Raw genomic sequence first — 15,759 nt, 5'->3', positions numbered from 1 at the left:
AGCGAAACTCTATCTAGTGACAGAGAAGCTAGTAATATGATTTTAAATACAAAAATTAGAAGTTTGCATGGGCAACGAGATTTAGATCTCAAGTTATTTAATGTTAAACATTTAAGATATAAAATGATATTTAAAAGTTAATAACTCACTGACGCCTTAAGCGAATCATACAAACGTAGTATCAGTGGATGGGTGTCAGTGAGTATGCTAAAATTAATAATAAATCTGGTATTCTGGAAGTTAGGTTTGCGGAGAACGAAATTTCCCATGACACCAAAGTTGATTCATTGCTATTAGAATTAGACTCTGGAAATAATGGTTTGTCCAATTTATATGAAATATACCGTGTAAAGTACGCAATGATTGATGACCCAAAAGCAGAAACTTTTAAGGAAGTTATTAAAGACATACAGGAATAGAAAGCCGATCTGTTTAACATTCTGACTAATAATCAGGAAGTGTTTTCAGATAAACTAGTAGTAAAGAACTTTGAATACCGTATTGAAGCAACAGAACATGAAACATTTTTCGTGAGACCTTATACAGTACCTCTAGCTAAGAGAGCAGCCGTGAAGGCGGAAATTGACAAAATGATTGAATGGAGAATTATCGAAAGGAGCAATACTGAGTATAATAACCCTTTCATTATTATAACAAGAAAGATGGAGGCGTGCAAGTAGTAATCGATGCACGAACACTAAACAAGGTGGTCAATACAAAAGTAGATTGTCCAGAAAATTTAGACGAACTGTTGCAAAAGTTCCACAATATGCGGTGTTTGACTAGCTTAGATCTCACGGGGGGCATTGGCAAATTCCGTTGCATAAAGACTCTCAAAAGTATACCACATTTCTATTTGTGGGAAAATGTTACCAATATAAAGTCGTTCCTTTTGGTCTTAATGCATCCATCTTACTTTTTATTAGGGCTTTAGATTCCATGTTAGGAAGGGAACTAAGTGCCAGATTGACCACATAAGTGGACAACTTATTGATCCCCACGGAAAATTGGAAAGGACACTGCAAATTATTAGACAAAACCTTTTCTGCTCTTCAAGCATGATGGATGACACTGAAACTGAAGAAGTGCAAATTTGTAAAACAGGAAATAACATTCTTGGGGCATATTATTATCACTTCTGGGATTGGAAAGGACCCAGAGAAGTTAAATGCAATTGAAAAATGCTCACCACTTAGACCGAAAGCAATTAAAAGCGTGTCTCGGTCTCTGCGGATTTTACCACAAATTCGCGAAGGGGCAAGCATTTAATAGTCCTCATTTAAATGGGTTAGTTGCGAAAAATAGTGCTTTCATTTGGACAGAGGAATGCCAACAAGATTTCGAAAATTTGAAAAATGAATTAATAAGGAACAATATCTTGCATCTCGCTGTTCTGAGTGAACCATTTCATTTGGGTACTGATACCAGTGCATATAGGATCGACACAGAATTTTTCCAAGAAAACGAAGATACTGTAGAACCGAAACATAGGACAATAGCTTTCGCTAGTCGAACCCTGACTAAGTACGAAAGAAATTACACCATTTCAGAAAAGTTAGCTCCATCCATCATATGGGGTTCGAAAAAGTTTCGAAATTATTTGTGGGGCATAAGACAATTAAACATACTGATCACAAAGCGTTGACGTTCCTTAAAGACTGCCGCTTAGTTACCGGCAGATTAAGCCGTTGAGCACCGAACCTACAGCAGTTGGACTACGAAATTTTGGATGTTAAAGGAAGTGACAATCATGTATCAGATGCTCTATTCAACTACCAGAAGGCATAGACACTATGCCAAAGGAAAATAACGAAGATGGCACTTTCCAAGCGGTACAGGGGAAAAATAAAATCGAACATATCATCAAAAATATGCGATACTACCAAAATGAAGACGAAGTCTGGAAGTCAGTTCAAGTAAATTTTAATAATACCAAATATCCTCAAATTAGTAAGTATTATAAGATCTTCAAAGATATTCTATACATACCAAAAGATGTGAGTAGAGAGGATGGAAAGTGTGCTAGACATCTCAATTTTAGACCAAAGTAATTGACTATTTTCATCTCACCGTAGGAAACTGTGGTCCATAAAAGTGTATCGAAAAACTTTCTGACATAATAACAATAAATATCTGTGCAATAAAGAAAGTGACAGATCGAATTAAGGAGGACAAAGGTCACAAATCGAACCAGCCAAGGTAACATGCAAAAAAATGTACCAGAAGATACTCTTGACTTATTGTCAGTGGATTTGTATGGGCCTCTCCCGAAAACTTCCGGAAATTGTACCTACATTGTAGTGGTATTAGAAGTATTTTCGGAGTTTTCCAAACTTTTTGCTATTAGGAAAGCTACCACAAAAGAAGTATTTAATAGAATGACTGAATGTTTCAATATGATAGGAAAACCAAAGGCAGTACTATCTGATAATGGCCCCAATTCATTTCAAAAATATGGAAGGAAGGGATGGAACAGAATGGCATTCAAGTGAAATATATATCGGTCTACCATCTTGCAAGCAATCCAGTGGAGCACTATATGCATGAACTAGGTAGACTGTCGAACTTACTGCCACCACAATCATAAGGCATGGGGCAGGTATAGTGCAAACTTTGAAATTGTAATGAATACTCTCCAGCATGAAAGTACAGGATTTACACCCAAGGAAATTCTACTTAATCATAAGAGTAAAAGTATAATTTAAGAAACCTTACAATTTCCACCCTGTGTAGAACTAGATCTAAGGAAGAAAAAAGACTTAGTAAGAAAAAGAATGAAACAAAAAGCGGAAGCCAGATCTAAAAGGCACGATAAGGGCCTAAATTCAAAATTGGGAATTTTGTTCTCCTAAAAACTCACGAAAAATCTTGTGAAATAAACCAAGAAATTTCTAAGTTCAAATATATTTATAATAATCCCTTTGAAGTGCAAGGAACTCCGCACACTAACACTTATTATTTTGTTTACCATAAGTCAAAGAAACCACTAGGTGTTCGTAATATCGTAGATTTAAAACCTTACATCCGCAGAAATGAGTAATAAGGGGCAACATTAAAAAGTGTATATGGATTTAATCAAATAGTATTTTACTCTGTATGTTCTTGTTCATGACGTTGTGTTTTCAAGTGTTATGTTGGAAAACACTTTTCTGTTATGAGGCTATTGATACATGTCTCTAAGTTTCAGAGACTCTGTAATTTAATTGGATATACAAATTACATGTAAACTCCAGGCTATGACATATATAAGGACTGCATTGATTGAATACTTGCAGCACAATCAGGAGAACTGCCAAATATGTCTATAGACAGATAAGGGTTGAAAAGTTTGTATAGTATACTGAGTGTTATGTTTTTCATGATGAACTGCATGAATATTTAAAGCAGACAAAACATAGATTCTTAATGATTATACAGTAAAAAAATAGGTATGGACTAACCACGTGAAAGGAAAGCATTTAAAATATTGACACATCTTAACATCCAAACACAAATCTTGTATAATGTAAGCTGTTTATGTAAGCAATATGTAAATTCCTGTATATGTTTTTCACAAATGGACACATATATAGAATAGTATATATTTTCTGAATGTAACGAAAATTCATGTTTTAGTACTTGATGAAGTGTTTCTTGTGTAATATATTTGCATTTTTTTTTCTTTCGCCCAACACTGTTTCGAAGTATTATTGATGTTTCATTGATGTATCCCTGTCGGGAAACCTCAATAAAACATGGAGCATGTGTAACACTTATATCGATTAGGAGTAGGTTTATTTTATGTGACTGTCTATCAGAAATTTATGAAGTGTGTATTCTGTGTTGTTTAAACTCTTTGATGTATGGTAAGAAAATTAGAGTTTTGTAATGTATATACAGACTTAACAGACAAATGGAAAAACTGGTAGAAGCAGACCTCGGGGAAGATCAGTTTGGATTCTGTAGAAATGTTGGAACACTTGAGGCAATACTGACCCTACGACTTATCTTAGAAAATAGATTAATGAAAGGCAAACCTACGTTTCTAGCATTTGTAGACTTAGAGGAAGCTTTTGGTAATGTTGACTGGAATACTCTTTCAAATTCTGAAGGTGGCAGGGGTGAAAGACAGGGAGTGGAAGGCTATTTACAATTTGTATAGAAACCAAATGGCAGTTATAAGAGTTGAGGGGCATGAAAGGGAAGCAGTGATTGGGAAGGGAGTGAGACAGGGTTGTAACCTATCCCCGATGTTATTCAATCTGTATATTGAGCAAGCAGTAAAGGAAACAAAAGAAAAATTCGGAGTAGGAATTAAAATCCATGGAGAAGAAATAAAGGCTTTGAGGTTCGCCGATGGCATTGTAATTCTGTCAGAAACAGCAAAGGACCTGGAAGAGCAGCTGTATGGAATGGACAATGTCTTGAAAGGAGGATATAAGATGAACATCAACAAAAGCAAAACGAGGATAATGGAATGTAGTCGAATTAAATAGGGTGATGCTGCGGGAATTAGGTTAGGAAATGAGACACTTAAAGTAGCAAATGAGTTTTGCTATTTGGGGAGCAAAATAACTGATGATGGTCGAAGTAGAGATGATATAAAATGTAGACTGGCAATGGCAAGGAAAGCGTTTCTGAAGAAGAGAAATTTGTTAACATCGAGTATAGATTTAAGTGTCAGGAAGTCATTTCTGAAAGTATTTGTATGGAGTGTAGCCATGTATGGAAGTGAAACATGGACGGTAAATAGTTTGGACAAGAAGAGAATAGAAGCTTTCGAAATGTGGTGCTACAGAAGAATGCTGAAGATCAGATGGGTAGATCACATAACTAATGAGGAGGTATTGAACAGAATTGGAGATAGGAGAAATTTGTGGCACAACTTGACTAGAAGAAGGGATCTGTTGGTAGGGCGTATTCTGAGGCATCAAGGGATCGCCAATTTAGTAGAGGGCAGCGTGGAGGGTAAAAATCGTAGAGGGAGACGAAGAGATGAATACACGAAGCAGATTCAGAAGGATATAGGTTGCAGTAGGTGGTGGGAGATGAAGAAGCTTGCACAGGGTAGAGTAGCATGGAGAGCTGCATCAAACCAATCTCTGAACTGAAGACCACAACAAAAACAACAACAATGTACATACGAAAAAAGAAAAAGAATATGTTGAAAGGTATGTTTCTTAAAAACTGGTTCACGCTTAGGGCACTTGTATTTGTAACATGAAACCCTGTACGGAAGTTCCTCCTCAAGGAAAGTGGCATAGGGCGATGTAAAAGGTGGGTTTGGCTGTCGAACTGAGCGGCTCCTTTGTGTGAACGGCACGCAATATGTGGCTAGCTTTAGCGCGGTACACCTCGACAGTGTTAAGAGACGCAATTGGTAGCTGTATTAGAAGAGATTTGCTCCGGATGTTCATCTGGCTATTATTTGGTATTCAGAGCGTAATAGAATGGCTCTAATGTGTCGAAAATCCGACGCCAAAAAGAGAATTTATAGAACATTTGCACATCAAGAGCCGTGGATACAGTTCGCCGGCATTGCGCCTGCCACCAATCTTCGCCACTGCTTCGCAAACTTCATACATTCAGTTCAGTAATGTATATGGACATGGACCAGTTAAATTGTGTGCTGTTTCAACAATAATCACATAAAACATAAATTCGTGTCTCGAACCATATTTTCAATCCTGATCACGAATCTACATTGGGTCCTCACCTAAGTGCTACTAAAACCGAGAAACATGATTTCAATGAACAGTTCTTGTATTCATTTGTTTAATAGTAATTTTTGTCTAAATTAAAAGGAGTAGTAAAAATTAAAGCTAAAGGCACAAAAGTAGAGTTCTATAGGCTTCTGCTAAAGTATCCTTAGTTGATTATAAAATACAGTTTTGTAGGATTAGAGTGCAAGATCGTGTAAATATTATTGCAAAGAATACCTGCTTCACAGGTAATTAAAGTTCAAGTACATATAAATCTTTAACAAATAGATTTACGGTAATATTAAGCAAAATTATGCACATTTTTAAAGAAGATGTAATTTTGGTTCCCATTATGAAAGGTTCCTTTTTTGAAGTTCATTAACTCCAGTGGTGTATTTTATTCTCTTACGAAGGGATTTTTGAACTATTCCAAATGAAGTGAATGATTAGATTTTAGAGTTAGTCTTTACTGTTGTAATAATCAGAGAGCTTTGACTAATGAAACAATATTAGTTTATGTGCCCCCATCATATTCTCCATCTATTAAGTAAAATTTGAGCTATTACTGTTACTAAGGAAAGCTGCTATATGTAGAGGAGCTTAAACAGTGTATATATGAGTTTATTCATCTTTATTTGTGTTTTTCATTTCAGTCAAAATAGGAGACCCTCGTCTCCAAATTTAGTTCTGCAGTTCATGCAGCGACATTTCCGTATTTGATTAAGTAATGCTCTTGAGTGGCTGTCATTAGTATGAGCTTGGTGCAAATTTGCTCCCCACAATTTACTGGTGTGTATGTTATTGGTAACTACTGTTACACACAATACAGAGTGCACTGTGCCAGTTTGCATCCTGTTTGCTATTCAAAGGGAAATCTCAACAAAAGTAACTTGAATAACCAATATTCAATTTTCTCATATACAGTATATATATATATATATATATATATATATATATATATATATATATATATATATATATATATATAGCCAAATTAGTGTGCCTAATTGGGCTTTCGACCGTTCATTTTTTCATTCATTTATGATTTTAGCACTTTCGTTAACTCCCAAGATTAAAGCCCGTTTGGTTGTTCTGTTAATTTTACCAAAATCGAAATTATATTCGATCCCCTTGTCCGTTAGACACACCTCTCAGAGGGTAACATTAGCGTGTTTCACTGCACGTTAGTTTTAAAAGTACTACTGAAATTTTATGAAATATTTTTGTGAATGTAAGGTATTTTAAATTACAGGCCGAAATTTGTATGCCATGCATGAAAAAGTGAATTTTCCCGTAAATGAAATATGAAATAGTGAAAGTAGCGGCAACATTGTTAATTTGGTGTAATAAGGGATGTATACAAAATCATTCTTCCCATACGCTATTCACGAGTGGAACAGGGTTTGAGGGATCAGATAGTGATATGAAAGTACCCTCCGCCACATTAGGTGACTTGCAGAGTATGATGTAAATGTAAATGTAGATATGATTGTAATTAGTTTAGTTGTTCAATATTTATTGATGATACAACGATCCAAAATAGCAAGCGTATGAGCAAAAACTCTAATTGTGACAAAACCAATCAAGCTGCTCGGAAACTGCGATCAGCTTTGGAAAGCTGGTGAAATTTACGTCCAAATTCACGTACAATATATAATATTATATTTATACTTTAGTTACTCCCTCGAAAGTCTGAAGCGTGACAGTTTTGACTCACGTTAGTGCGAGGCTTGTAACGGCGACAATTTGCGTGCGGCACACGCTTTGCGTTCGGAAGTCAGTCGGTGTGGAGCTCGCGAACAGACAGGATGTATGAGCGGCAACAGGTGCCTCAGAAATACGTTCTAAGCATTTGGTGGTGGACTTGTAAGCATTTGGTGTGTACCGATCGCGAGACTCTGAAACTTTTTAGCTTGCGACGACTTATAAAAAATTGACTTCTGGTGAATGGATTGTGATGACTCGATAATTTTGGGTTAGGCGACCTAGTCTTAAACATTTAAAAATTGCTCTGGAGTCAATTTTGATGGTGACCTACAATAGAATATTTTGTCAGTCTGCGATCATAATATTGCGCAGAAGCAACTTTAACTATTATGCACTTAAACCCTCACACAGAAACATTTCAATAATGAACGATAGCGAGAAACGATATTTTGTTTTTTTCTGCAATAAACTCAGTTTGTAAAAAGGTTAAAACGCAGTGAGAAAGAAATATTACTTCACCAAAAATTTCTGCCAACTTTCAAATAGGATTTAAGGTGATGTATGCCTCGGTTGGCCTCTGGACTGTGCTGAAGCCAACAATTTGAAATCCAACCACGCATCAGAAGGCCCGAAAACAGCGCTGTTCTTGCTTTTATTCAATTTTTTATTCGTGCTAATGCACGTGGGGTCTCGCGATTCATTATTAGGTGATAGCAATAGCCTTAGCTTCATCCTTAGTCAATTAGCTATCTTACAGGAATCAAAAGAACATTTAATGAACATTAAACATGACTTAAAAATTTTGCGAGAAAATTAAACAGGAATCTCACAGCCTAGTAACATGATAAGCGAATTTCTTGATTTAAAATATATATATATATATATATTGAATACTTCTTAATACGTTGTAATGCATCTTATACAGGATGAGTCACTAACTATTGCCACCTAGAATAACTCCGAAGGCGTGATAGTAGCGGAAAAGTTTATCGGACTAATGTTGCATGGGACAACGGGGACTATAATATGACGTTGGTTCTTTGTTGCTAGGTGGGGTCGCGTCGGAGATATGAAGTTCAACTTTGTTTTTTTAAATGGGATGCTATAGTTTGGTACTTATTTTCTGATAGTGGCTATCGAGACGAATACACATTCGCTTGATTCGACAATACTAGTCTTACCGTTCCTATTAGTGTTGCATTGGGAAACCGTCGAATGGTGTTTACATGTCAGTGGCACGTTAGATGGATACGCCGAATTCGGCGAATATTTACTGTTTGAACAATATACGAGAGAGAATTGTCAGAGGATGTGCTTCGATAAGTGCCGCTGTGGTAAGGAATACCACTAAATCCATAAGAAGAAGATTGCAGCATTGCATTGATACCAATGGTCATAACTTCGAACAACTTCTGTAGATGGACGTTCATGTCACCTTTGCGACTTTCGTTGACCTTCAAAGACGTTGCTGTTACACATAATTGGATTCGTCTCGATAGCCGTTATCAGAAAATAGGTACCAAACTATATCATGCCATTTAATAAGACCAATTTGAACTTCGTATCTCTGACGCGACCGCAACTAGCAGCAAAAAACCAACGTCGGCCTCCGTTGTCCCTCGTACTTTCGGAGTTATTCTTGGTGGCAACAGTTAGAGACTCACCCTGTATATTACATACAGGAACTGGTAATCAAAGCGTCATCCAAAGTTCCTATGAAATTGTCTAGACAGGGATTCATATCTTCACAGTCTACAATATTCTTAAGACACTTTGCGTCACTCTAACACTTTCCTTCCGACAGTTTCACACTTACCCAGCTTAACATTATATGTACAGTTTTGCTGAATCCATAAAAGAAAACATAATTTTGCGTTTTACAATCAACGTCCTTCTTTGTTTAGCTGCTGCAAATCTCATCCAATTGAAAGCCATCAGTTCCTGATGAAGTGGTCCTAGAGTCTTCTTACAGGGAGTCATCCAGAAAGCAGCAGACGCCCTCAAGTACTGTGTTCAGTGGCACCTGGATCAATGTGTGCATACTGTGGATCGTACTGCCAGTGACTCATGTGTCACAGTCACCGGCCATCAGATGGCTCTAAGTGGCGTGTCTGTGCAACCTTTGTTCTGACTCTATAGGTAGTAACCGTGCCGAGTTTCGAGGTGAACAGTGTTTGCATTCATTTTATGGCACAACAGTGCCCCAACGACGAGTACGTTCTCCTACTGAACGCTTCAGCTATTTGAATATGGTCGCATTGTGTGATGCGGGACGCTGGATGGACGTATCGACGGGCTGCTTAACACGTTGAGCGCAGTGTATAGGCGGTGTGTCACTGCTATCAACACTGGTCTGTGGAACTTTCCCATACCTGTAGACCGGGTTCTGGACATCCGCCGCAGTACAGACGCATGTCAAGCTGGACGCTTTGTGCGAGCAGCGTTGGCCGACCATTGTGCACCTGCTGTGTCATCGGCTACCTTTGCGTCCACCTGCTTGCAGCAAGGCGAAGATCACTTGTGCCTCTGGCCGGGCCAATACAGACACCACGACACCGCCAAGTATGGCTGTTCTGGTGTCGTGAAACAGTTCACTGGAGAGTGCAACGACGCTCTGTTGTCTTCAGTGATGAGAATTGGTTGTGTCTGTATGCGAATGGTGGACGTACACATGTGCAGCGCAGACTTGGTGAGATACCTATTCCATAGCGCATTCACCCGTCCCAGGCTTGTGTGTGTGTGTGTGTGTGTGTGTGTGTGTGACTGGGGGGAGGGGGGGGGGGCATCAGTTGCAACTAGCGGTCGCATTTGGTGTTTCTGCAGGGTAAAGTAAATACACTCCTGGAAATTGAAATAAGAACACCGTGAATTCATTGTCCCAGGAAGGGGAAACTTTATTGACACATTCCTGGGGTCAGATACATCACATGATCACACTGACAGAACCACAGGCACATAGACACAGGCAACAGAGCATGCACAATGTCGGCACTAGTATAGTGTATATCCACCTTTCGCAGCAATGCAGGCTGCTATTCCCCCATGGAGACGATCGTAGAGATGCTGGATGTAGTCCTGTGGAACGGCTTGCCATGCCATTTCCACCTGGCTCCTCAGTTGGACCAGCGTTCGTGCTGGACGTGCAGACCGCGTGAGACGACGCTTCATCCAGTCCCAAACATGCTCAATGGGGGACAGATCCGGAGATCTTGCTGGCCAGGGTAGTTGACTTACACCTTCTAGAGCACGTTGGGTGGCACGGGATACATGCGGACGTGCATTGTCCTGTTGGAACAGCAAGTTCCCTTGCCGGTCTAGGAATGGTAGAACGATGGGTTCGATGACGGTTTGGATGTACCGTGCACTATTCAGTGTCCCCTCGACGATCACCAGTGGTGTACGGCCAGTGTAGGAGATCGCTCCCCACACCATGATGCCGGGTGTTGGCCCTGTGTGCCTCGGTCGTATGCAGTCCTGATTGTGGCGCTCACCTGCACGGCGCCAAACACGCATACGACCATCATTGGCACCAAGGCAGAAGCGACTCTCATCGCTGAAGACGACACGTCTCCATTCGTCCCTCCATTCACGCCTGTCGCGACACCACTGGAGGCGGGCTGCACGATGTTGGGGCGTGAGCGGAAGACGGCCTAACGGTGTGCGGGACCGTAGCCCAGCTTCATGGAGACGGTTGCGAATGGTCCTCGCCGATACCCCAGGAGCAACAGTGTCCCTAATTTGCTGGGAAGTGGCGGTGCGGTCCCCTACGGCACTGCGTAGGATCCTACGGTCTTGGCGTGCATCCGTGCGTCGCTGCGGTCCGGTCCCAGGTCGACGGGCACGTGCACCTTCCGCCGACCACTGGCGACAACATCGATGTACTGTGGAGACCTCACGCCCCACGTGTTGAGCAATTCGGCGGTACGTCCACCCGGCCTCCCGCATGCCCACTATACGCCCTCGCTCAAAGTCCGTCAACTGCACATATGGTTCACGTCCACGCTGTCGCGGCATGCTACCAGTGTTAAAGACTGCGATGGATCTCCGTATGCCACGGCAAACTGGCTGACACTGACGGCGGCGGTGCACAAATGCTGCGCAGCTAGCGCCATTCGACGGCCAACACCGCGGTTCCTGGTGTGTCCGCTGTGCCGTGCGTGTGATCATTGCTTGTACAGCCCTCTCACAGTGTCCGGAGCAAGTATGGTGGGTCTGACACACCGGTGTCAATGTGTTCTTTTATCCATTTCCAGGAGTGTAGATCCCACTACATTGCACATCCCGTTATCGCCATGCTACAGCCATTTCTTCGACAGGAAGATGATGTGCTTTTTCAGCAGGACAACTCGGCTGCTGCGACGCAACGTGTTCTTCGTAGCGCATAACAGCTGCCTTGGCAGATCTCTCGCCAGCTGAACACGTATGGAACATGGGGAAACTTTCTCATTCTCCAGGGCCTGCGGAAACTATTGCCGAATGGCAACAAAAGGCGCAAGATGCTTGGGACGTTCTACCACAGCTTGCCATTCGCCAACTTTGTGATCGTTGCAGGCGAGAATATACGCCAACGTTCATGTCGAAGGCTGTGCATTCATGCGACTGTTTGGTCACCTTTTACTGTGACATGTGTGTTTCATTTGGTCTGAGATTGTTATCATGTACTCTTACAATGATGAACTATCTGTCACTTCACTTGTCAATAAAATGGTCTTGCGCTTGAGGCTGTTCCATTTCCTTTTTCGGAGGTATAGTTCGCCCAGCGCTCCAGTAACCCTCACCACTGTAACACCTACTTAACTGGAGACTTACTTGACACGTAATCAACGTGGAAACCATTGCTAGACTCCATACTAAACTGAAAAGCGTGTCGCCTTGCCTCACTCCACCATCTCTCCAAGTGCTTCTTCTGCTCAAACCTATTTTGTAATAACCATGTGTTTTCTTTATCCACATCTTCTTCACTTAAGATGCTCGCCGCGCGGGGTAGCCCCGTGGTCTTGGGCGCCTTGCCACAGTTCGCGCGTCTCCCCCCGTCGGAGGTTCGGGTGCTCCCTCCGACATGGATGTGTGTTGTCCTTAGCGTAAGTTGGTTTAGGAACTTACCACAAATTTCGAAATAAGATGCTTTGGTGACAGGATCTAAAGGTCTGTGCAAACAAGGTTTTCCTTTTCTTGTCTATAATTTTTCCCTCTCGTTGTCAATGAGTGTCCGGTAGTTACCCGCCAATCGCTCTCAGTTTCAAGTAGGATCATTATTTTTAGACTTTTCATACCTTGAGGTATTAAACTTGAAGGGCTCTTTGCGATCCAAACCTTTATGAATTCAGTTCTTTTCAGCCAAATCACGATGAGCTGCGAGAGAGTGAAGGGGTTGCCAAATTTGAAGAAAAGGGAGACTACAGTTTGCAGTCCCGTGAACAACAAGGTCTCCGGACGGGACACAAGATCGGTCTGGGAAAGGTGAGAAAGAAAATCGGTCGTGCCCTTTGTGAGGAAATATCCCGGAATTTGCCTCAAGTGATTTAGGGAAACTATGGGACATTTAAATCTGTATCGCGGAACGGGGACCTGAACCGTTGTCCTCCAGTGTCTCACCACGCTGCTGTCCCGCTCGCTGAGAGTATTTGGGAGGAATTCCGGCACGTTACCTGCGACAAAGGAAAATCTCCTGAAAACCTTCATCGAATCCTAGGAGTTAAGCTACTTTTAATTTTTTGTTATGACAATATACTGAGGCGACAAAAGTTATGGCATACATCCTAATAGCGTGTTGGACAACCTTTTGCACGGCATAGTGCGGCAGCTCGACATGGCGTGGACTCAACAACTAGTTGGCGAGTCCCCTGCAGAAATGTTGATCCATGCTCCCTCTGTAGTCGTTCATAATTGCGAAAGTGTTGGCGGTGCAGGACTGACCTCTCGATTATGTCCCATAAACGTTCGATGGGACTGATGTCGGGCGAAATGGGTGACCAAAGCACTCGTTCGAATTGTCCAGAATGTTTTTCAAACCAATTGTGGACAATTGTGGCCCAGTGGCAAGGCGCATTGTCAGCCATAAAAATTCCATCGTTGTTTGGGAACATGAAATCTATGATCGGCTGCAAATGGTCTCCAAGTAGCCGAACATAGCCATTTGCAGTCCATGATCAGTTCTTCTGGACCAGAGGACACAGTCCATTGCACGTAAACACAGCCCACACCATTATTTGTATGAAGCTTGCATAGTGCCTTGTTGACAGCTGAATGGCTTCGTAGCGTCTTCGCCACTCTCGAATCGTAGCATCAGCTCTTTCCAACTGAAATCGGGACTCATCTGATCAGGCCACGGTGTTCCAGTCGTCTAGGGTTTAACTGATGTGGTCACGAGCCCAGGAGAGGCACTGCAGACCATGTCGCGCTGCGAGCAAAGCCACTCACGTCGGTCGTCTGCTGCCACAGCCCGTTAACGCCATATTTCGCCGCACTGCCCTAACGGAAACGTTCGTCTCACGTCCCACATTGATTTCACCGGGTATTTCACGCAGTATTCCTTGTCTATTAGCACTGGCAACACTACGCAGAAGCCGTGCTCTCAGTGTTAAATAAATGCCGTCGGCCACTGCGTTGTCCGTGGTGGGAGGTAATGCCTGAAATTTGGTATTCTTAGCACTCTCTTGGCACTGTGGGTCTGGTAATATTGAATTCCCTAGCGATTTCCGAAATGAAATGTCCCAGGCGTCTAGATCCAACTAACATTCCGCGTTCAATTCACGTCGTACGGCCATAATCTCGTAGGTAACTTTCCCACATGAATCACCAGAGACCTGAATAGAAACGGCAGCTCTGCCAATGCGCTGCGGATACTCTGCAAATCACATTTAAGTGCCTGGCAGAGGGTTCATCGAACCACCTTCACAATTCTCGGTTATTCCAGTCTCGTATAGCGCGCGGAAAGAACACCTGTGTCTTTCCGTACGAGCTCTTATTTCCCTTATTTTATCGTGGTGATCGTTCCTCCCTATGTAGGTCGGTGTCAGCAAAATATTTTCGCATTCGGAGGAGAAAGTTGGTGATTGGAATTTGGTGAGAAGATTCCGTCGCAACGAAAAACGCCTTTCTTTTAATGATGTCCAGCCCAAATCCTGTATCATTACTGTGACACTCTCTCCCACTGTTCGCGATAATACAAAACGTGCTGTCTTTCTTTGAACTTTTTCGATGTACTCCGTCAGTCCTATTTGGTAAGGATCCCACACCGCGCAGCAATATTCTAAAAGAGGACGGACGTTACATTTTCTAAGTGTCCTGCAAATAAAACGCAGTCTTTGGTTAGCCTTCCCCACAACATTTTCTATGAGTTCCTTCCAATTTAAGTTGTTCGTGATTGTAATACCTAGGTGCCGGTATTTAGTTGAATTTACGGCTTTTAGATTAGACTGATTTATCATGTAACCGAAGTTTGAGTTCCTTTCAGCACTCATATGGATGACCTCACACTTCTCGTTATTTAGGGTCAACTAACACTTTTCGCACCATTCAAATATCTTTTCTAAATCGTTCTGCAGTTTGTTTTGGTCTTCGGATGAAAAAAAAAATGGTTCAAATGGCTCTGAGCACTATGGGACTCAACTGCTGTGGTCATAAGTCCCCTAGAACTTAGAACTACTTAAACCTAACTAACCTAAGGACAGCACACAACACCCAGCCATCACGAGGCAGAGAAAATCCCTGACCCCGCCGGTAATCGAACCCGGGAACCCGGGCGTGGGAAGCGAGAACGCTACCGCACGACCACGAGATGCGGGCGGTCTTCGGATGACTTTATTAGTCGATAAACGACAGCGTCTTCTGCAAACAACCGAAGACGGCTGCTCAGATTGTCTCCAAAATAGTTGATGTAGTTTAGGAACAGCAAAGGGCCTATAACACTACGTTGGGGAACGCCACAAATCACTTCTGTTTTACTCGATGACTTCCCGTCAGTTACTACGAACTGTGACCTCTCTGACAGGAAATCACAAATCCAGTCACATAACTGAGACCATATTCCATAAGGACGCAATTTCGCTACGAGCCGCTTGTGTGGTACAGTGTCAAAAGCCTTCAGGAAATCCAGAAATACAGAATCGATCTGAAATCCCTTGTCAAAAGCACTCAACACTTCACGTGAATAAAGAGATAGTTGTGTTTCACAGGAACGATGTTTCCTAATCTCATGTTGACTGTGTGTCAATAGAATGTTTTCTTCGAGGTAATTCATAATGTTCGAACACAATATGTGTGCCGGCCGGGGTGGCCATGCGGTTAAAGGCGCTTCAGTCTGGAACCGCGTGACCGCTACGGTCGCAGGTTCGAATCCTGCTTCGGGCATGGATGTGTGTGATGTCCT

The sequence above is a fragment of the Schistocerca cancellata genome, chromosome 6, assembly GCF_023864275.1.
Source record: "Schistocerca cancellata isolate TAMUIC-IGC-003103 chromosome 6, iqSchCanc2.1, whole genome shotgun sequence".
Lineage (NCBI taxonomy): Eukaryota > Metazoa > Arthropoda > Insecta > Orthoptera > Acrididae > Schistocerca > Schistocerca cancellata.
The sequence above is the reverse complement of the archived record's forward strand: the minus strand, read 5'-3'. Positions refer to the sequence as shown.